This window comes from Eleginops maclovinus, chromosome 18 (assembly GCF_036324505.1).
Source record: "Eleginops maclovinus isolate JMC-PN-2008 ecotype Puerto Natales chromosome 18, JC_Emac_rtc_rv5, whole genome shotgun sequence".
NCBI lineage: Eukaryota > Metazoa > Chordata > Actinopteri > Perciformes > Eleginopidae > Eleginops > Eleginops maclovinus.
This window is the reverse complement of record NC_086366.1, coordinates 22,161,161-22,184,005: the sequence shown is the minus strand read 5'-3', so window position 1 is coordinate 22,184,005 and position 22,845 is coordinate 22,161,161. Positions and strand designations below refer to the sequence as shown.

The window sequence follows — 22,845 nt, the reverse complement described above, 5'->3', positions numbered from 1 at the left end:
CTGATCTTCTTCCCCTTAACTTTACCGCTTAACTCCATATCTTTTCTCCCTCCATTTCTTCCCTGATTTCATCCTTATGTTGCTACGCTATCGTTTACTATTTCTCCTCATCATTTATGAGCCGGCATGAACACATGGTCAATTACCCCTGCTGGTGTAATTGTTGCACAGATTTAAAGGAAACAATGCTGGTGGGGGGAACATGTGGTCGTTTACTCGTTGCGTCGACAGGGAAGAGGAACTTGGCTGACCTCTGCTGGGCTCTGACAGGCAGTGTTGCATGTGTTGATCACAGTTAATGGTTTAGGATGTATATTCTTCCTCTGGTTTTTATTAACCGCATAATGGCTTTAGGGATCAGCATGTCCAGCATCAGTTTAGCAGCTGTAAATACAAGTCATTAGTGTAGTAAAACATATGGCTTTTCAAATATTCTCACATTACAAACCCCTATATGAAGGCAAGAAAGTGCATGTTTTCCAATTGGAGATTTCACATGCAATCATTAAGAAATTTAGCAGACTTAACTGAGAAAGGGAAAAGAAGAATGATGGAGGGAGAGCAAGCAGAGTGAGCAAGCAAGCGGGAGAGAGATCGAGGGAAGCAGATGGCTGGAAACATAGCCTGCTAAATTATTCATCCAGGCTGGAGTCTGGAGATAGATAGATGGATAGGAGCTGGCATGGACACTTTTATTAGGATTCCAAGAGCTGCGAGGAGAGTGGTTCTAAACACTGTGATTGCCTTCTGAGACCGAGAAAAGTAATTGCATCAGGTCTGGGAAAAGCCATTTGCTGCAGGAATGAAATCTCCTGTATTAAATGCAAGTGAAATCAGGAGAGATATAGAGAACTTGTGAAGCATAACAATATGTTTTAGACTTGATGGCTTTAGCTGCAGTAATTTATCTATGGAGGCTAATGTTTGTAGAGTGTAACAAGGGGGGGAAAAAATATCGTATACGGATGACTTTAAAGGGGCCCTATTACGCGTATTTTCTGGTTCATACTTGTATTTAGTGTCTCTACTGTCTCCATGCTTTAATGTTCAAAAAGCTCTTTGTTTTTCTCATACTGCCTGTCCTACAGCACCTTTTCACCCTCTTTCTGAAACCAAGGCCCAGTCTGCTCTGATTGGTTAGCTGGCCGGCTCTGTCGTGATTAGTCAACCAGTTAAAGATGTCCCGCCCCTTAGCCTGTCACGTACAATGTGTTGGAGCACTAGCCACTTGAAGCGTGAGTGTTACATAGTGATGTCACTGTGTTACAGAAGTAAACAAAGGAGTCCTATCTATGGATGTGTAAATAGAACTGGATACAGCATTGGAGGTGCAACCCAGTTTATTCCTATGAAAAGTTGCTCAGTTGTGCATGAAGCCAAAATGGTGTGACTCGAGCAAAAGTACCCATATCTGGGCCCATGGAGAGAGTGCCCTGTCGTTTTGTGGAAGCCCTGCCTACAGTCCAAAGAGTCATGGATGGTCTCGGCTCAGTCAAGTAAATGGATAGATACAATAATTCTGGATTCAGCTCTTAGTGCATTTTACTCTCTTTTAGAACCTAATGATTTGGATAAGGGACTATAAAAGTTTTCAGACAGGGTAGTTGATTTAGCTTTGAAAGAAATATACCCTGAGTTACAGTCGTGTCTTTCCCTGTGGAAGTCAATCGGGAAAAAGTATTTTTGGCCCACTGACGTCACGGACTGACACCGAAGTTGTAGCACCACTGTTGGGCTTCTACAAAAAATTGCTGAAATGTATGGCACACTTCCTGGTGGTGTTTCAGACAGGGGGTGGGTGTGTGGTAGGGAAACTTTTCAAGATTTTTGCCTTTGCAGACCATTTACATGTACACAAACATAACACAGTATAGGAAAAGGAAAACCCTGAAAAAGTACCTCTAACTTTCTCCATATGAGGTGATCCATGGGGCTGCGTGTTGTCTGAAGGTTGTCCCGGCTGCCCCCGACAGTTTGGATTTCACAACAAGTTGTCTCAACAGTGACGGGGAATAAAAATGAAAAACAGCCTGGAGGGGAAACAACCTGGTTCGTAAAATAAGAGTTGTGTTGCAGAAAAAACGTCCAGGAGTCCTTGGCTGGGTTTAGGGTTGTCCCCACTCGCTGACAAACGAATTAAGTTCTACACGTCCTCCCTTTTTAAGAGGATATTAAATTGGATTTATCTGATTAATCTCAAATACCAACCGTATCAATCTTTTATTTGCCTCAATACAGGTGTGGTTTGCTTTATTTCCCCTCAGTTTAACATGAAGATGGTAAATATGCTCTCTCCACCTCCATCCGTTCTAATAAGTTAAGATAAGAATTACTTTATTAATCCCAGACTGGGAAATGTTTGTGCTGCAGCAGCATACACAGTACAAGTCATTGCACATAATAGAAAATACAATAAAGATTTGAAATTTAAAATAAGCAATCCTAAAGTATGAACATCTCGAATAGGTAATACAAACCGGTATTTTATATATATATATAAATATATATATATAAATATATACAGTTGACTATGAAAATAAATAATCTATAAACTGTCAGACAAGTAAACACTATTGAAGTTAACTAAATATTAAGCAGGATATTATATACGTAGTAGTGCAGTAAATGGAATATTAAATAAAATGTAAAGTGTCACAAAATCAAATTTTATGTAAACCCAATATAAAAAATGTCGCCTCTTTCACAATCTGTACACTATATGACACCGCCTGTCCTTCAGACCCTTGCAGCAGAAGAGGAAAAATGTGCATGTTATATTATTCTCCCAGATTCATAGACACAAGATGTACACACACACACACACACACTCCTGAGCAGAGGGCTGCGGGGAAATAGAGCAGAGAGGAAGCTGCGTTCCTCCGCCAAAGCACGGCTGTCTGGTGTCATGGCAACCGGTGCAGATTACCCCACCCTTCATCAGACAGGGAGAGGAGAGAGGAGAGAGGGATGGCCACAGACGTGCACATCACACACACACACACACACACACACACACACACACACACACACACACACACACACACACACATATGGGAAAGCATGTTGCACAACATCTAAAATGATTATAGGGTTGACATTTTATCAGTTTAAATGTGTGGTTTTCTGCATGAGCGATGTTGTCATCAGTAAAAACCTGAATCAGGGAGACGTCGAAGGTAAAAAGGTAGCCAGAAAACAAACAAAGAAGGCGGAATCTTGAAAGGCGGGCGGTGAAGAGAGTGGTGCAGCGAGAGGTTGAGATGTGTGGAGGGGGCCATAAACATATAGTAGAGCTAAATACGTCTGGGGGATATACTGTTATTAAAAGCAGTAAGGTTATCCAACAGGCCGCTTTACTGTGGGGGTGGACGCTTTGCTACCTGCTAACGCATTTCAGCCCGCCAGAGTCCTATTGAAGGCAATTTAGCAGGAGATATTATGCTTTAAGTGCGTGTGTGTAGGTTAGTGCTGTAGCCTGGGAGGAGAGGAGCGGGGGAGAGGAGAGGAGGGGAGGTGAGGGATGCTGGAGCAGGAAGAGGGCAGAGGCAGTGAGACATGACAGCAAGAGAGGAGAGGGTGGGGAGGGGAGGATAATATTAGAGTCTGCATGAAGGTATAACAGGGTAGCTGGAGATTTTTGTAGCAAAAAGAGAGATAGGGTGCAGAGGAGATAAATGGCACAAGCGTGAGGAGAAGGGGAAGCGGCGGGAGACAGAAAAAGGAGCGGGGGAAGGGAGGAGGGATTCGAGGCCGTTTGAGGATAACGCCTCCCAAATTGACTGCGGCACAGCCATCGTCCACAGTTACATCACAGCTGAGTTCAAACTCGGTCTGATCCCGTCCCCCTCGCTGTCTCTTTGTGTCTCTGTTTCTGCCAACCTTATAAAATGCCTCAACGCCGACTTTTGACCGTGCGGCGTCTAAGCAAAGTAGTCTGAGCGTGTGCCAAGGGATGTATCATGTTTTAAAGGCCTGCGTGGCGACGGGATCTGACTAAAATCCTGAACAGACGTTTCTTATTTTTTTCTCCTTTTTGCTTCCTTTGTCTTTGTTTTGCAGTCATCATCGGCAGCAGTAGCAACACGGTTGTAATCAGCCTCATTAAGACGCTTGTACACATTGTAAATTGTACATAAGGCTCCGTACTCATTTTGGAATTCTGCACAGAGGAGCAGCCTATAACTAGAAATCAATTACCCATAACCATGACGCAATGAATTATCAACCCTCTGCACACAAAGTTACTCTGCTCTAAGAAGGGCATTTCCACTCAGGGTTGGCCGGCCTGTGACCCTGAGAATATTTGCTTTATTAATGCAGTGAAAAGTGCCCTGCTATTTTCCAGCATCATGCTTCAATAACACACACACACACACACACACACACACACACACACACACACACACACACACACACACACACACACACACACACACACACACATACATACATATCATCTCTGTAGGAGCTGTCCGAACACTGCTGAAGGGTGCCTTAATAGAGTGGTGCAGGAATAAGTCCTAAACACAGAAATGAGTTAGCTATTTAACTCTTCTGGTCTTTGAAGGTTTTTGGTAAGATACTTGAAATAAGGTCTGTCCGAAAGCTTCTGTGTCATAGAAACACGGTTTGCTGAAAACGTGGCTAAATGACACTACTATCAACCATCACGCCAAACACCAGTCCGCCTTTAGCTTAGCGTAAGGTCTATTGACAGATTCAACACTAGCTAGCTAATACATTTACACTTCAACAAACATAAAAGTGGCGTTATTATGTGGAGATTAGAGAGAAGAAGGAACCCTCAACTGCCCACAAAGGGGAAATGTACATTCTGCATTTGACCCATCCTAGTGTTAGGAGCAGTGGGCTGCCATATGTCAATGCACAGGGAGCTTCTCCTTGCTCATGGACATCTTAGTAGCTCTTGGTCTTTCGGGGACTTGAATCAGTGACCTTCCGGTTCCCAAGCCAAGTCCCTACGGACCGCCCCGGTAGGTTATGGTGCTGAACAATGTTTACCACAGATCTTATCTTCTGCAATATGCCAAAAGCCAATGGAAAAACCCAATTGGCTTGGGGGGAAATGTTGCCCGTTATGCTAACTTGAATGTTGGCCAACAACAGCAGGTCATCACTGCACCACTCAATACATCAATATATGGAATGGTGCTGATTCATCTTCCTCTCCCATACTTTTATTTTATTCCAGCCCCATACAGGAGGTCGTAACAATCCTCTTGTCTGTTTGTATTCAGGCTTGCAGATGAGCAACACATTTGTTTTAGGCACTAAAAAGAACAGACATCCACTTAACATGAAAAGGTTTTCGCTGAATTTGCCAACAAATTAAATTGGATAAGAATCTCAGACTCAATCTTCAATCTCCAATTAGCTGCGCCTGTGTTAAAGGTTAAGTATTCCATCATGGTTTTACCAGTAGACCAATCACCACTGTAATTTGAAGCATGCACATCTGCAAGGAAAAGAGAAAGGAAGAAATCACCACCTTTTGTCTTTTTTACTCATGCAGGTCAGACTGACAGAAATGTTTTTCACATTATCCAATGTAGGAAAATTGCAATGGTTCAACTGAAATGGATGAAGTTGGAGAGTTTGATATTTACCAGCCTCCCAGTTGGCTAAGTGTCTCTAGCTAGATAGATATTAACCTGGCTTATCTCTTCTTCTCCTAAGGAGCGGCCAGAAAACCGATTGGAAACTCCTACTACGGATGAAACCTGGCCGTGATTTGTAAGTACTGAGGTGTTTTAAACTTTGTATACTCAAGCAGATGAAAGCAAATGTGTAGGACTAGCATGCCCATGCCAAAGCTCATTTGCAATTAATTGTATATGGCAGGGAAATATATTGCACAATGAAAAGCCATACAGGCAAATCAGTTCAACATTTCTTTTTTTTTATCTTATATTTGCACAACACTTTATCGCCTTGGACAAGTGGACTCGTCTCATAATTCACCTCTGCTTCCTCTGCATTCTTAGTGCATAGAGGTGATTTGAAACCTTGTGCTGACATACAAAATTGACAGGTTTTACAGTCATTTTAACACTGCTATAACTAAAGAGACAAGTGTTAAACATGTACTCCTGTGTCCTCTCCATCCCGCGTTGTGTGGGATGCAGCTGTTAGCATTGCACGGTCATCACCCTATAAATACAGCAGCTGACTGACAGACCCTGCAGCAGCTGACTGCTGCCCCATGTACCTTTGGACACATAATGTACACAGAGATACAAATACACACAGTATTTGTTGTTGTTGTTGTTGTAAAATAATCTCCAAGACTCTTGCTAGTTGGAGGAAAGCTAACATAAGTACATCGGCATCATTTCCCTTTTCTTTTTTGTAAAGAAATCCTGAAAGCAGTCTAAATACAATCACAGTCTCACCTCGTTTATCACTGACTATAATCACCAGATTCATAAATCAAATGAATTATTGGATTATTCAGTTAAGTACAATTAGGAAGATCAATAACTCAGAGTGCAGAATTGTGTCGTTTGGCTTTGTTATTCTTTGTACTATTTTTTCATTCTAAAATGCTATTGATCAGAATGCTGTTACTATGGAAAAAATGAGGAAAACAATAATTTTACTGCAAGAAATTCTTGAGAACAAACAGTTAGAAGATAATTTTAATAAAGTATGACACAGTAGCTATCGCCCAAATCAAGCATGAGTCTGATATTACACTTCTATATAATAGCATACCATCCAAATATATATTTACTGCCTTCGATATGGTTAAATTAATCATTTTAACCACTCACATATATTGTTCATTTATCCCAAACGTATTGGTTTTAACCCATTAACAAAGTGACCCATAGCTACGGTGGCCGACAGGTGCAAATGCGCTTCAACGGCCCAAAACACTTCAGTTAGGAGAAACGCGCTGCATCATAAAAACACAAACGTTCCAAAACACATCAGAATAAGAAACACATTTACCTTGACAACACATGTGAAGCATTTAGAAAACAAACTTTTAGTTTATTAAAAACACAAATGAAGCACTACAAATACAAAACGCTGCAAAAACTCAACCCACTCTGGAATTTGGGGACACTAAAGAGTGATAAACATAACTGGGACTGGAGCGCTTGTTGACGTTTAAGATTAAAAAGGTCACCAACCGTCAGCTTGTTGAAGTATTAACTTTAACGTAAACTCCTAGTGACCAGAAGCATAGCACACATTATCAATAAAATGAACAGAGACTAGCTTTGTCGCCATTTTACATCAAACTGCACCCAAAAACTTTTTCAATGAGAAATAACACAATTTGCAATCTTACATTAGGATATAAAGAAATAGTAATGCCAGAAAATTAAAAGTACAGTAACAGAACAATATCAATATCAACATTTTGAAATAAAATAGACACAAAACTCTATGGGAGCGATTCCCATAGAGTGGCTGTCCACCACACCTGACAGCAGAGAGTGGCAGTGAAACAATGACGCGGATATTGAGAATCCTACATTTGTCCTCCCTATTCAACACTGCAGCAGCTGCACGGACATAAGGAGAGGCTTCATTACAGCAAACCAGGCCGGTTCATAGGCCCGCGACGTGGGGGGCCTGCCATCTCTGCATGGGGCTCACAAGAGGGGAGAGGAGAAAGAGGTCAGGGGTTAGGGAGGAGGACAAGATGTGAGAGAAGTGTTTGAGACAGGAGGAGCAAGGCGGGGAGGCTGGGAGGGAGAAGGAGTGAAAAGGAGTTACAGTATAAGGGTGTATTTTTATCTTTGCTGAATGAAAAAGTATGAAAGGATCTGGGATTGCATGCCAATTCCTGCTGCGAAATGGCTGACACCCAGCAAACACTTGATGAATAGATGTTGATATATTGGCTGCCACATTGAAAAGCTGCAAAGGTATGTTAAAATGAGGGATGGAATATCCGCATCCATCCATAGCTACTTTTTCTCAATGAAAATATTTAACCTGAACTTAATATTTTCCTAACAAATAGTATCAAACTATGATAACAAGAGGTTTGTTTCTTGGGATGAACGTGCAGAAAGATATCATAATATTTTGATGAATCTGCCGCCTTCTTTAGCTTTGCTTAGTTTAAAAGTGAGTTTCAGCTCAACTTACTAACTTGGTTCCCTCCCACTGATCTAATGTTTTCATTTGCAAGAGGCAGCTGTTTTTAATTCAAATGTTCAGCTTCTTATTTTTATGTTGTGGCTCTACTCTGTCATGTTGACATTGTTTTAATGTTCCAAACGTGGGTTAATCTTCTCATACTGGCTGTGCTGCTGTCTGGAACCAGAGTCCAGTCTGCTATGCCTGGTTAGCTGGCCGGCTCTGTTGTGATTGGTCAGCCCCTTAAAGATGTCATCACACTTGGGGATTTTAGCCTTTGAAGACCATTTAAATGCACACAAACCTATATAATACAATACATGAAAGGGAAAACTAACTTTCAGGCCTCAACTATATACGCGACACATGTGACATCTGTTAAATACACCTCAAGGGCACAAGAGATATCTTTGGTATTGAACAAGGATAGTGCTTTTTCCAGTCTCTACAACTCCTCAAAGCGCTTTACATATACAAGTCATAATTTCCACATTCAAACAGAGGCAGACCACCTGTTCAAGGAAGCTAACTTTGATTGCTAACATTCACACACTTGGGATTAAGAATCTTGCCCAAGAAAGTACAAGTGACAGCCATGATAAGAGCAGGTGGAGTTCTCTAAATGCCAAGAAAAGGTGCTTCAGTGCTTTATTTCGTATCTCCTTTAGCATAGGGTATACTGGACCACCTTTTTTCGAAGAAAAGGACGGAAAGGCATCCCACAATTCCTTTAGGTAGCAACAAAGCGATACACGTCAATAAAATACGCTGTTGCAGTTACGTAGCCATAATGTAAATGTGCTTTCGTCTTTTCTAAATTCTTTAGGAATTCTATTTCATACCTTTCATCGACCTTCAAAGTAAAATGACATAGGGTAAAGTGAATGTGGAAGGAATCATTTTGAAGGACTTAAAATTGGTTAAGAACAGACATTTGAAGTCATTGAAGTCATTGACTGTAGCGTTAGACATATTTATGATGATCATAATTATATTTCATTGTCTCTAACTAACTAAAACATGCATGAACAGCATTAGATCGGTCCATTCTGTTATTTTAAACTCAATATTTTTCATCTAATTGAAGGGTTTCAAGTACATCACTGTAAGTTCCCCCCCTTGCAAAATAAAGTACACTGCTCCGTCACGAACACAGCAAGTGTTATTGCATTTTGTTAGTCTTATTATAATACATTTTCTTACTCCAATTTGGGAGATAATCATATTTGAATTTTGTAACTGTAGTTTCCCCTAAATTTCAGCCTTTGGGGCCTTTTTGGAATGTAAACAGGAAGCGTAACATTGCCATGTATTTAGTCTGCCATCTGTGGGCTACAAACTGAGCCCTGTTTTTTTACACTTGCACACAAATTGGCAACAATAATTTGCCACATTTGCTATAGGCACTTCTTGTTCCCGGAGTTATAAGGATTGTCTTTTTTTCTGTAATTTCTCAGCAGATGGACATCAGAGATAATGATATAAGTGCAAGTCACAGAGAGTCAGAAAACACAGTTCAGTTTTGAATGAGCTATTTAATAAAATAAAAAAATCTAATTATGACACCAATTCTGGTAATGGGATGCAAATGGTTTCCTTAATTTATAAACACAAGCTGTTTCCACATCCACTACTGCAGCTCCAAAACACAATAACTAACTTCCTGTTGTTTTAGACCATTGGCATGCACCTGTCTCTTCAATTTGATGCAGTATGTTTGCCCAACATCTCTACTACTACTACTACTACCCAAAAACGAACCCGAAAATCTTTCATCAGCAGCTTTGTTGGCAGTTTCCGTAATTTTACAAGAACATATATTTTTTTGCAATGTGAATAAAATAGTGCTCCAACACATTGTATGTGATCAAAGTGGTAGACCAATCACAACTCAGCCGGCCAGGTAACCAATCAGAGCAGACTGGGCAGACTTACTACTTGTTGAAACATTAACTAAATATGTAAGCTGTAAACAAAAGAATACTATGAACAAAACACAACAGCTTCATTAAATGATTTTTCTATCAATGTTTTATTAGAAGAAAAAAGAAATCATAATATTCTCACGTTTCTTTTGTTTATTTTTCCCTTTTTAAATGGAGTGTAGAGCAGTTCTGTTGATGCATTCTGGCAGCCTCTGTCTGTCGGTGTGTTTATGTGTTATCTGAGCCTCTTGTTGACCTTCAGAAAGTACTGCCATGCCTACATGCCACGCTCACACAAGAAGTTGATCGTTCGCCTCTGCAGAGGAAAGGTGGAGTTCTGGGCGTGGCCTGCGGATATGCTGGGGGGGAAAAAAATGGAATTTCCAGGGAAAATATGCACGGCTTGTATTTGTGTACGTATGTGTGTGTACGTGTGTCTCCTCCTGCTGTTCCCCAGCTGTCTGAAGGTCATGCCATCCCCATGCTCAGCTTCATGGAGAGCTGCCAATGCTGACGGCTGCTGCTGCTGCTGCTGCTGCTGCTGCTGCTGCTGCTGCTGCTGCTGCTGCTGCTGCACTGTCTGGCTCTTGCTTCCCCCCACTGCAGGGCATTGATTAAGTGGCACAGCTTTGCCTCACCTGCTGAAACCAGCCAATAGCAATACAGCAGAGACCCCAGCCAGCCAATACCCGAGTAGGGAAAGGTTTGGAGAGGCTGGAGACAAACCGGCAGCCAGCAGACAAGTGTTTTTTTTTCTTTCTTTCTGGTGAAAAAAAGACAGAGAAAGTATCATGGAGAAGAAAGAGTGATAAGATGGAGGGTAAAGTAAGGAGGGGGTAGAAATGCGAGAAAATTATAGGAAAAATTAAGGGTAATGAAGCATGGTGAGATGGATGACGGAAGAGAGAGGGACAATGGCTGTGTAGGAGTGAGAAATTGAAAGAGAGAGATGGAAAAAAAGACTGCTTTTGAAATAGCGACAGGGATGAGCAGACTTGAGGGAAATTGGCGAGGAGACTGGATTTGTAATCACACACATACCGACGCACACACACAAATATTTTGAGCTTTTTCAGGGTGCTTTAATGAAGCTGTCAAGATGAAAAATGAGCTAGTCAAATCTAATAACTCGAGAAGTTAAGAAGCAAACTTTTCATGCCGAACTGTGCAGGAAAGTGGATTCTGTGCTGATGAGCTCGAGCAGAGGAGACATAGTTTTTGTGGAGAGCTTGAACAGTGATTGTATTGCTTTAGTGCAGTAAAAGTATCAATGAGATCCCCAAAACATGGATTGATTTGCTTCTAAACTATTTGATGCCGTATGAAGTAGAGTCATTTAGTTATGAAAATGTTGGTTATTGACTGGTTATGTTTGTGTTTTTTCATCACCTGGTAAGTTCAATATTTACTCCATTTTTGCTCTGATTTTGGTCTCCACCAACCCCTGAGAAAATCTTCTGGCTCTTTAGCGTCTTAATGCTTCGCTATGTTTACCAACTAGTCGCTAACTTTGTTAGACTGCTAACCCTAAGAACATTTAATCAGGTACTGTACTAAAGTACATTTTTGAGGTACTTGTACTTAACTTGAGTATTTCCATGTCATGCTATTTCATAATTCTAATCAACAATAATTAGATAGAAAATATTGAACCTTTTTCTCACTTCATTTATTGACAAGATTAGTTACTCGTAACTTTCCTATTTCTTTTGTTTTTGAATTCTTTGAAATGTGTTCAAATTTCATATTTGTTCAATGAAATGAACTGAGTAATGAGGGATTATAATGATGAAATAAGATACCTGTCAGTATAGAACACCTTTAAAGTGACCTCCACCTTACCAGCTGCAAAATCAAGATTGTGTATACATTAATGGATTATTAATTACAATAAATATTGGTTGGAAAATGACTGTTCTACATATTAAGTACTTTTTGTAATGGTACGTTAAGTATTCTTTGGCGCTAATACTTTTACACTTTTACTTGGGTAACATTTTGAATGCCAGACGTTCGCTTGTAACAGAGTATTTCTTCACTTTCGTTTTATTACTGTTACTTCAGTAAAATATCTTGAGTTATTCCCCCACCACTGGACATAATGAAGTGCTTTGCTTCACTTCTGGTGGGAAACTAAGGTTACATGAAAGGAATGATCCCGCGCTCAAGCCTGTTTTGGAGTTAGAACCAACGGGCAATTTTCTTAACTTAGCATAAGCCGGAGGAAACTAGTCTGGCTCGCCAAAGTTCAAAAGAGCGCCCTAACCCTTACAAAACTGTATAGCTCACTAATGAATGTACATCATTATCGTTTGATCCATATACACAAACAATGTTAATATGACAAGTGATTTTATGGCATTAAAACACATTATGCATGCTGGTCCACTTTAAGCAGAGTGAGTATTAATCCGCAAGGCAATGACAATTATCCAATAATAATTAGATGGAGCTGTTTCATTTTAATGTCCTGCCTCGGTCTGTCTGACCTTCACCATTTTTCTTAGATACCAGACACTGCAGCCCGCTGGTTAGGGCGGATGCAGAGCTGGTGTGTGTTAATGTGTTTGTGCACTGTGGTTTGATGCATATGGGTTTGTTGCTTGTGTGTTTGTGTGGGCGGGTGCCAATGCATGCAAGCAAATTCCATCGACTGAGTGTCAAATAAGGTAATTACAAACTGAGAACGGCTGCCCAGAGCCAGAGAGTGTGCGCATGTGTGTGCACAGATTTTCATTTTTTTGTATAAATGAAGACAATTCATGAAATGTGCATGCACACATGCATTCTCTTTGCTGTTTTGGGTTTTTATTTGAGGAGGAAAAAGAGATTGTGTGTGTGAGCAGGGCGGGGCTTCAGCAAAAGAATCAGGCGAGACAGTCAGACAGAAGAGTGTTAGCTCACACTCTTGTTCCAAATGGTCCATTTTTGATTGTCAGTATCTCCATTCTCAGATGTATTATCCCATCTATATTATTAGTAATAGCTCACAGCGCTGCTTGAGCTATTTTGATACACCAACAGGGATTTGTGTCTCTGATGTTTTAATAATGCTTATACACTTTGAATAGTGATCTAGTGGTTTGAAGCTCCACATAAACATCATATATTATCAGTAGTCTGTCACTGTAAACCATCCATAGATGTAATATTTTATGCCAAAATGTGTTCTTGACAGAAAAGGAGAAATCTGTGAGGCAGCGCGTTATATGCAAGTTCTACATAAAAAGCCTGATTCTCTTTAGATTTAGTAACTTTTTTAAATGACAATCAGGCACTGTGTATTGAGTTTTAGATGACTTCTTCAATATACAATAGAGGTCTAAAAAAAGCTTTGTCTTCCATGGTTTGTAGAAGCTATTTAAAGATAATACCTGTTTTCACTTATTAGTATTTCATAAAATAATACAGTCTGTTTTATTTGTCAGCTATGAACATCTACAATTCAAGTTAAATATGCCTATTAAATGTATTAGTAACTATCAGATTTAACTTTTCTTCAATCAAGAAACAGACTTTAACTTTTTCCTGTTATTTTGGAAATAACAGGTCCTTGAAGTTAGAAAAGATAGCCAAAAGCAGGTTTTCATTTCATCAAGATTTCCATCTTGCATTTCTTTGTACAGATACATTAGTTAGTCCTAGTAGTACAACACGGACAAATGCACCAATAAGATCTGACTCTTCCTACATTCTAGCTTAATTTTGTTTGGCTGCTTTGCTGACATGTACTTTGATATTTCTCAGATATTTTACAACTGTAGATTTTTGCTTTGAATGTTACAAAGGAAAGGGCTTTAAGGATTAACTGATGCTGATGGCAAACATAAAGCTATCTCAGGAAACGAGCCGCTAACTTTAGCGTCATCTCCAGAGATGGCACCATATCTTTGTTTTAAAAGTCCCAAGAATGTCTCAAATCCTTGAAATCAACTCTCAAGTAAAATTAAGAAATTATATTTGTAAATGTTATTTCTTTTTGGTCCTCTCCTGCAACTTGATTGAATGCTGTTGGATTGATTCGCTAAGTGGATCTCAGAAATTAAATGTCCATTTGCTGGGAATTAACAGCCTTAACTTTGGTTGATTCACGAAATAATGGAAAATGTATTGATACGTGACACACTTGAAATAATTTGATCTTTTTACTTTGGGGAAGGTATAAAGTATTTTCAAGTCAATCGTCTCACGTCCAAGTCCTAATTATTTTTCGAGTTGTCTTTTTTGATTTTTTCAGATCATGGCTAAACCTCATCTAATAAGTCCTGTGACTCAAATCCACACCCCTGCTAAACTTTTGATAGCACACATAGCATTCCTTATCGGGATATATAACACTTACACTTTATTGTACCGTTATCCAAAGCCCTAACCCTAACCCTCTATTTACATTCTTAATGATGTTCTCGCTGCCTTTGAAGCAAAGCAGAGTTACTATGCTTACGGTGGCAGCTGACATTGTGTTAGAGAAGAAAAACCCACTCTTTGTTCTTGTGTTTTTGGTTTTGAAAGAGCTAAAAAAGCCACCAACCTCAAGACTCTTTAAAGGCTGAACATCCATCAGACAGTCCCTTTTCCAGCATGTGGACGGATCCAAAGCTGGGTTACTTGGATTAGATTGGACACTCGCTGTTCAGAGGAGGGGTTTAACGAACTCACTGACTGTTAAAACTTCAGATTGAGTATAATGGTTTGTGTAACTGGTTTGGAATTTGTAAAAGCTTTTCCATCTGAAAAAAACCAGCTGTTTCCAGGTTCTTTATATAAATGAATGCTAAACCCGTTTAAGAAAGTACAATATTGTCAATGTCTTTATCTAACATCAGAAGAGCTCTAGCATATTATGATTGTACGGACAGATGTTTTTTCATCATTAACATCCACAGTCCTTTCTGTTTTCCCTTGTAGGACTCAGATCTATTCGTGAACCCTTTCAAGCTTTGGAGGTAAGACAAATGTGATTTAAACAATCAAACATTTTTGAGATACCTTGATAACAAGGCAATCAATCATGTTTGGAGGTCTTAAATGCAAATCATTAGGTCAACTTTCTAGGCTTGACTTTAATCCAATGTGATTGCAATAAGGCTCTTTTGGGTCAACCAACCGAACCAATGCCATTGGTCCTTAGGTTCGAGTAGGTTCGAGGTTTTTGAGGCTGAATATTCAATATATACCCTGCATTGTGGAGAATATTAAATATCCCAATATCTTTTATGAATAACCTCAGAGTTGACACTGGGAAAATATTGTTAGGCTTACCGTTGATGCTTTTTGACATGTTGACTAAGACAACATTTATGCCATATTACGATATCCAAAATCTAAGAGGATATTGAATCTCATACCATTATATTGTCATAGCATCAATGGATTTCCTAATCCTAATTTGAATCAGAATCTGTTCACAGAAACTGATCTGTTTTATCCTGGTTCCAGACCCCAAGATTTAAGCCCTATTGTATTTTCTTTCATTATGAAAATGTAACTAACAAACTCAATGTTAAAGCAAACATTGACTTCAATTGTAGCTTATTTATTCAAACCTATTTAAAGTATCCCAATTAAATAAGGTTTAAATCAATTTTTAAGTGCTCAGAAACCATTCACCTTGGCAATTTGGAAGATGTCTTTGCAGTCCAACTCACACAAAATAAAATGCACTGCTTTTTGCCAAGTGAGTTATAATTCTGTTCTTCAACGATATGCTCGGTGTACAGTATAAATACATACACATATAGAAACTATTCCTGCATATGTCTGTGATATCTCTATGTTTGATCATAGGCATGAAAGTGGAGTGTTTTTCAGAAATGTAGGGCGGCATGAGAGATTTCTCTCCTAGCAGTTGATCCTTGCTTTCAGGGAGAACCTGCTGTAAAGTGACCCGACACACATGCAGCAAGCACTTACACTCTCTTGACACCAACATGTAACACTAGATGCATGTACAGGATGATATGCAGTGTAGCTGCACTCCACTGAGACAACACAGATGTATGAGATAGATGCAACTTATATACTTTCAACAGTCCCTGACAGCCTTCAACCTGCAGACTCTTTTTTTGGTATGCAAGGAGCACTCATGTTTGTTGGAGTGTGTGCGCATATATTTTTGTGTGTATGTGTGTGTTGCGGCAACAGAACAAAGCATCCTTTTGTACAACTGGCCCGTGGCTTTAACGTCTCCTCCATAAACACAATGTGTGTTGCATGTATTTTCATGTATGCTCATGTGTGTTGCCCACATGTGTGTTTTTTTTCCTCACTCATTGTTTATCAGAAGAGTTCAGTGTGTGTCCCACTGGAGTGCAGCTCTCGCCCCAGGCCTCTCTGACTTTGGGCCTCCTGCTTCTTGTCAGACCCCACTCAACTTTCTCTCCTCTGGCTATGATCCACCAGACTCCCGCTACAGCTAATGCTAATCCTTCTCCTGACAGCTCCTTAAAACAGCTACGGCAGTGTTGTCGTGAAGGCAACATTTTCCATTAGAATCCAATAGTCAAAGATGCAACAAGAAAGTACTGTTACGAGCTGACAGATCAAATGTTTACTAAAAGTCTCTTGAACGACAAAGAAAAACATCAGTTGCTTGAATTGCACTTGGAGACCGCATACATCCACCAAGGCCAATGGTGCATTCACATGTCCTTGAATGGTCCCATCGCCTGATTTGTTTAGTTGTTCTTCCAAAATGTAGTATTCAATTGCTCCGAGGGTTTAAACAACTCATTGATAGCTGTATCCAACTTGTTGTTGACTTGGGTTCCCATTCATTTTTGGGAACTAATTGTTTAGATTATTCCAACATCACAGAATTTAATGGGTTTTTCCTTGGCCCATGCTTTAGTCTTCCACAAAGTTTCTTTTAAGTATTCATATTTTCTGTAATCCTGCTCACAGACACACAAACAAATGACTAAACCAACAAGCCGAGAACATAATATCTTTTACTTGGACTTGATTTAGCGACAGTTAATGTCAACTTAAAGCAGCTGTGTTGTTGTCATATTTTTAAGATTTTATTCTGAATGAATGGACAAATGGATGCAATAATAAAAGCACTCATAGTTCTAAAGACTTCCAATAGTAAATGTCCAATGCCTTTTCGTCATAGACCATGTTAGCTAAAAAGTTCCAGCGTTACATTTGGTAAGAAATAACCAAGCCAATAAACACTGAACAGCCTTAATCGCTTGATTTTCAGAATAAAGGTCATTTTTATAGGAATGGTTTTCTAACCTGCTACAACAACAGTGCACATTGTCTGGTGTTCGAAGCACTTTACATTCAACTTTTCAACAATGTCAAAACACTGACATTTGGTGCTGAAAACTAGGGTTAGGGTTAGGTTTAGGGTCGCAAACACATACTGTACGGTACGCACACATACACCTACAATCATTCAGCAGGAACAATACACACACACACACACACACACACACACACACACACACACACATACAGTATATAGCCTATGTAATCCCATCATCTGCAACTGCCCATCCCTGTGTCCTGTGTTTGTTTGTGTTGTATCTAGTTCCCGGTGCCATATGCTGTCCGCAGCCAAAGGTATCACGCTCTGCGGCAGGCCCTCAGTAGCCTGCTGTTCTCAGGGCTCGCCTCTTCTTGTCTAAACAAAGACTGCACTGACAAACACAGTAAAGTATTAGGGTTCCTGATGAAAGTTTGAGAGCAAAGAATCACATATTGTTTGACTGTTTCACTTTCCAAACAGCTATGCATCTTCATCACAGTAGCCCAGATCTCTGTTCCAGCTATTCGCTATCAGGGAAAAAAGTTTTCTTTGAAATCAGTGAGCAGTGTTCCACTGCTGCAATGCATTAGCAATGCATTTCAATCATGAAGTGATAATGCCTTGCAGCAGTGTAGCACTGCTCACTGATTCCAATGCATTTCAAAGAAACAGGACAACAATTTTTGGTAATGGCGATGAGGAAGATACTTTCTTACTTCTCCAAATTTCTCCACACCTTGCAGGAAAACTAAATGCATAATAGCCCAATCAACTTTATTCAACTCACTATATGTTTATGTACAACTTAATACATCACATGCTCATCTGCCTAACAAAGTCCTGTAAGCACACTTCCTGCAGCATCATTAATGATACCAAAATCAGGGGTTTTTAGACTTTTTTTATTTTTTTTATTTGAACAACAGTGGGAGATATTTCGTTCTTGGGTCAACTATTTTAACCGACACATTGATTATGGAAAACGAAAAAGGATTTGAGTAAAGCCCTACCATACCATACAATAGAAATATGGCATTAAAAAGGCCAACGTGGCTGCCAGACGCTGCGTTACATCATCTGACAGCATTCATGACTTGAAATTGGCCTTACATTACTAAGTCAATTATTTAAATTCCTCCCTCTTCTTTCATTTGACCTGAAGAAGTGACTGGCAGGGCTTGCATTTTTGACACCCCTCGACTCTCCGTAGACTTTTTGTTTTCATCCACGGCATCTCAGATGATTGACCTGAAACCCACATGTAATCATTTAACGCACTGTACTTGTTTATAAAGAGAAGGGAAAAAAAGAAATTCCTTCCCACTGCTGTCCTAGAAATTCTCTTTCAACTGCTTTTGTGTATTCTGTTTGAAGCCCGACTCGACAGCTTCATTTGTGAAGTGTCTCAATTAGGCGGAATATTTCTGCCGACATATCTCGACGCCCCAGACTGTCTCACCAGAACATGAAAGCCCGGGCTTAAGAAAGTCATCACACACCTCGGCAGAGAGAGACAGTCACACACTCATGCAAACACTAAAAATAGAGGCAGCTATCCTACTAACGCTGGTTAATGCTCCTCACCCCAGACAGTTGCATTTGCATATCTTTAATGTGCTTTTTTCTTCCTCGCTCCTCTGCATTTCTCTTTTTCTCTCCGTCTTTCTGTCTTGTGTGAAACAGTCTGGTCTCTTATAGGAATCTCAGGAGGGCTTGCATTGCATTGCGTATTTGGAGGGAGCTTTTTGTAACAGAAAAGCAAGAAAAAAAAGCAGCCTGAAAAGATTTCAACAATTGTGGTAATTAGAGATTTTGGAAAGGCGAGACACCCCCGCCACCACCTACCCCGACTCTCTCTCTCCCTCTCTCTCTCTCTCTCTCTCTCTCTCTCTCTCTCTCTCTCTCTCTCTCTCTCTCTCTGCTGTCCCTAAAAACTCCAGTGGTAGGAGACCTTGAGACTTTGGGAAAAAAGCAGCCTATGAAATTAGTGTGAAGGTTTCAAACTTACGCTCCCTGGCATAGGTGAAGGAGTCGAGGTGGACAGAGTTTTTTGGCGGGGGATCGTCCCCGAGGGGCTGCTGGCGGTCCCTGTACAAACCCCCCGTTAACAAACGGACCGGTGACCTCCAGTGGAGGATAGTACATGGGGCCATAGCTACGAACAGGTATCTGGTGCACTTCAGTCCTGACACAGGGGAGGGTTGTTCTTTCTGCTCACAAACAGAAACTTTACATCATTTGTTTGTTCAGTGTCCCAGGCTGGTGAGACTTTTCCGTCAACTACAGTCATGGTTTCAGGGCTTGGGAGAACTTCTTTCTTTTTGTCTGTTTATTTATGGTCCACCCTACTCCGCAAAGAAAAAATATGTACACACACACTAATCAGTTTCATTTCAGGACTGGCCAAACTATCTATTTGGAAAACGAGGAAAAACTGTGTGAGGGGAGAGGGCTCAGAGGACGCAGCTCTGATGCTGAGCGGGCTGCTGGTAGCTCGGCTCAGGGTGGAGTTTGGTTTTTACAAACTTACCAAAAGGACTGAAACGTTTGTGAACATTTGGGGTGTGTAGGATGTGCTGTGTTCAGTCAGAGAGAACTCTCTGGTTCTGAATTTTTAAACTTTTTTTTTATTTTATTTTTTTCTGTTTTGGGGCTTCTGTATGAATTTGTTTTGTTGTAGTTTTTAACAACAGAAAAACTAATGTAATTGAAACTAACTAGAAATAAAGGTCTGTTTAAAAATTTTTAAATTCTCTCTCTCTCTCTCTCTCTCCACCATCTCCCTTTCTCTCTCTCTGTCTCTCTCTCACTCTCTCAGGTCTTTCAGGCCACTGTAATGGTCTCCATCTGGTCTGTATGGGGGGAAAGAAAGGTATTGAGTCCTTGGGCTGTATAGGACGACCATCTGGGTCCGGCCACTCCCAAAGCTCTGAGGCCAATTCTCGGTTGTCCCAACCGACCAGCAGACAGGCCCAGTGGCCTTCAACACGCCGTGACCCCGAGTCAGTTGCAATAACAACAATAGGTCCTGGCCCACTAACCATTAAGCCATGTGAGTCTTATAATAAGTAGTCAGCATTGCAGTAACATAGGCTGTGTCACTGTGCTACCGTCATTTATTAGAGGCATTTAACATTTTATAAACCAACATTGCCCAACAAAAACATAAAACAGTTATGGTGAACTATCCGAAAATAACTGCGTAAGGCTTGGGTTAATAGGTATGGAAGCCCTGAGAGGCATCAAGGTGAAATACAAATCCGGTAAACCTTTATTTTTTCTTTTCTTTTACTTTTTCCAAACTTTTTTAAACCTGTGTTTTGACTTAAGAATGAGTGGAAGAAAAAAGATTTGTCAAGATAATATTTTTAGGAGATGGATACAAAAAATGGTCAGATCCTTAAATAAAGGAAAAGTCCTTTAAAAAACCATCCCTTCATTGTCCCCATCTCAAAAAAGCTTCCGTAAAAAATTGCTGGCAAAATCAAATATTAAGTAACTTTTTGTTATCATCTGTGAAAACAGGCAAAAAGTAATTGAGATGAATTTGTGTTGTTGCTGTAATACTCATTCCAGCCACAAGAGGCTGAACTTCACCCCTACCCCATGTTCATAATAGGATTAAAACCAATTATGTTTTCATTGAGCTACATTTTCATTTCTCCATGCACTCAGGGTACATACATCGTGTGCCAGCCAGGCAACATTACTGTCATGTATTTTCTTTGGCAATAAATATAATTTATTAGCATGTGAATATTGCTAAGGATAAAGGCACTTTTTTGTTGTAACAACACTTACAACATTTCTATCTTTTTCATAAATCAATTCACATCCATCTCGGTGTTTTGTTTAGCTTACAACTTCTTGCTAAATTACAAAAATGTTCTTGCATACTTTTCTTGATGGCTTGATAAATGTTGACAGTTCAAAAGCGCCTTCCACCAATATTCCAAAAAGCCCAGACTGATTGCCAGCAATTTAGAACACGTTTAAACCAGAACAATCTTAATTATTGGCAGATAAGATAAACTGCAAGTTCATTTATGTTTTCTTTGAAGAATTGTGCTATTAGACATTGCAGCCTAACTTAATTTTGCAATCCTGATGGTAATAAGCTGCATTTTTGGTTAATATGTATGTAATTTCATTTTTTTTAATGCACTAAATGATCCAGATGATCTAGGAACATATTTCACCAGAATATTTTGTAGTCACTTAGATTAGTTTCAAATACATTTTTTACAACTACCGATTTTATCTTGACATGGAGTGTGCCGCATGACCTTCTCTTCATTCAGGGTATGTCCCCAGGCTGGAACTTTAGTTTGTTATTTTGTGTTTTTTTTACTTCTGAAAGAAGTAAAGAAGTTCAACTCTCTCCCAAATATCTCTTAACTGTTCCTGCATTTACTACTAATGTACTTGTTTCTTTGATTCTCAGTACAGACACAGACAGGTCAAGGTTCCCTATTATGTTTTTCGGGGGGTTTTCCTCTCCTTAGTGTTGTATAGGTTTTTGTGCAAGTAAATGGTCGGCAAAGGCTAAAATCCCCCAAATTTGTACTGATAGCTGAAATTTATAACGTTTGACCTAAAGAATGTTTTGTAGACACTTTAATATCATAGAAGTTTTACACATTGTGTCTTTAAACATCAGATTTTTATTCTTGGTATGAAGAAAAATGACATTAATTAGGCACTGGAACTCTCATATATATTGTACAAACAATTACATATATAAGGTACATGTTCGCGCCTGTACCAAATCACATCCCTTTTTTTTACAAAAAGTCATATTCAGATTTATAATTATAATTTAGTTAGTACAGTGTTGTTGTGTTAGACTGTCTGCCTGGTAGTGTTCAGGTAAGACTCAACACTTTAACACAAATAGTACATTCTAGTGTGTCATAGCAGACTCTCAAGATGAGGGTTATAATAATATGTTAAATGCTTGACCAGACTACTCAAATGATGTTGAACCAAACACATCGCAGAATCTAAATCCCAGAGCCGCAGCTGTTTATTTATTAAATAACCTGCAGCAGTCGAAATGTCCGATAATCTAAACACAGTTTGATTTCCTCAAGAGCCCTCCAGATATAAACAGTCCATCCTGTTACAGCTAACTGTATGCAGTATATTTACTCATCCCATTTCAAATAAAGTTTCCTGTTGATCGCTTGGGCATAACTAAACAATTTTAAATAAATAATAAAATTAATTGTGTGGCAGGGAGTTATATGAGCGCGGCTCACCCATTGGGGAATCCAAAGAATAAATCTGATTTAAATATGATTAAAAAGAGGGGCCAAAAATGCGCCTATCTCATAAAAAATGGATTTATAGAGAAAGTGACTGATTATTTTACTTTTTCAATTATTGTTATTGTCCTGCTGTACCTCTGCTTTTCACAAAAATGTATACTCTGTTCTTCACATCCGTGCCCTCATCAAAGCCATGGCTTAAAAGATGAAGCCACTTTAATTTGTTTCAGATAATTGTTTTACATCAACTGTACTTATGTAGACATCGAGT

The 22,845-nt window shown here is 39.6% G+C and overlaps 1 long non-coding RNA gene across 5 annotated transcripts in view; it reads left to right on the top strand.

Moving 5' to 3' along the window:
• Positions 1 to 22,845, top strand: part of LOC134880631 (uncharacterized) — an 89,438-nt gene that overhangs the window by 32,423 nt on the left and 34,170 nt on the right. For 2 of the 5 annotated variants that reach the window (XR_010167946.1, XR_010167947.1), the window contains 2 exons: positions 5,698 to 5,754; positions 20,123 to 20,356. This is a non-coding gene — a long non-coding RNA (uncharacterized LOC134880631). Of the gene's footprint in view, positions 1 to 5,697; positions 5,755 to 14,954; positions 14,993 to 20,122; positions 20,357 to 22,845 lie in introns of all 5 variants that reach the window. The other 3 variants (XR_010167952.1, XR_010167945.1, XR_010167948.1) reach the window with 2 other exon arrangements.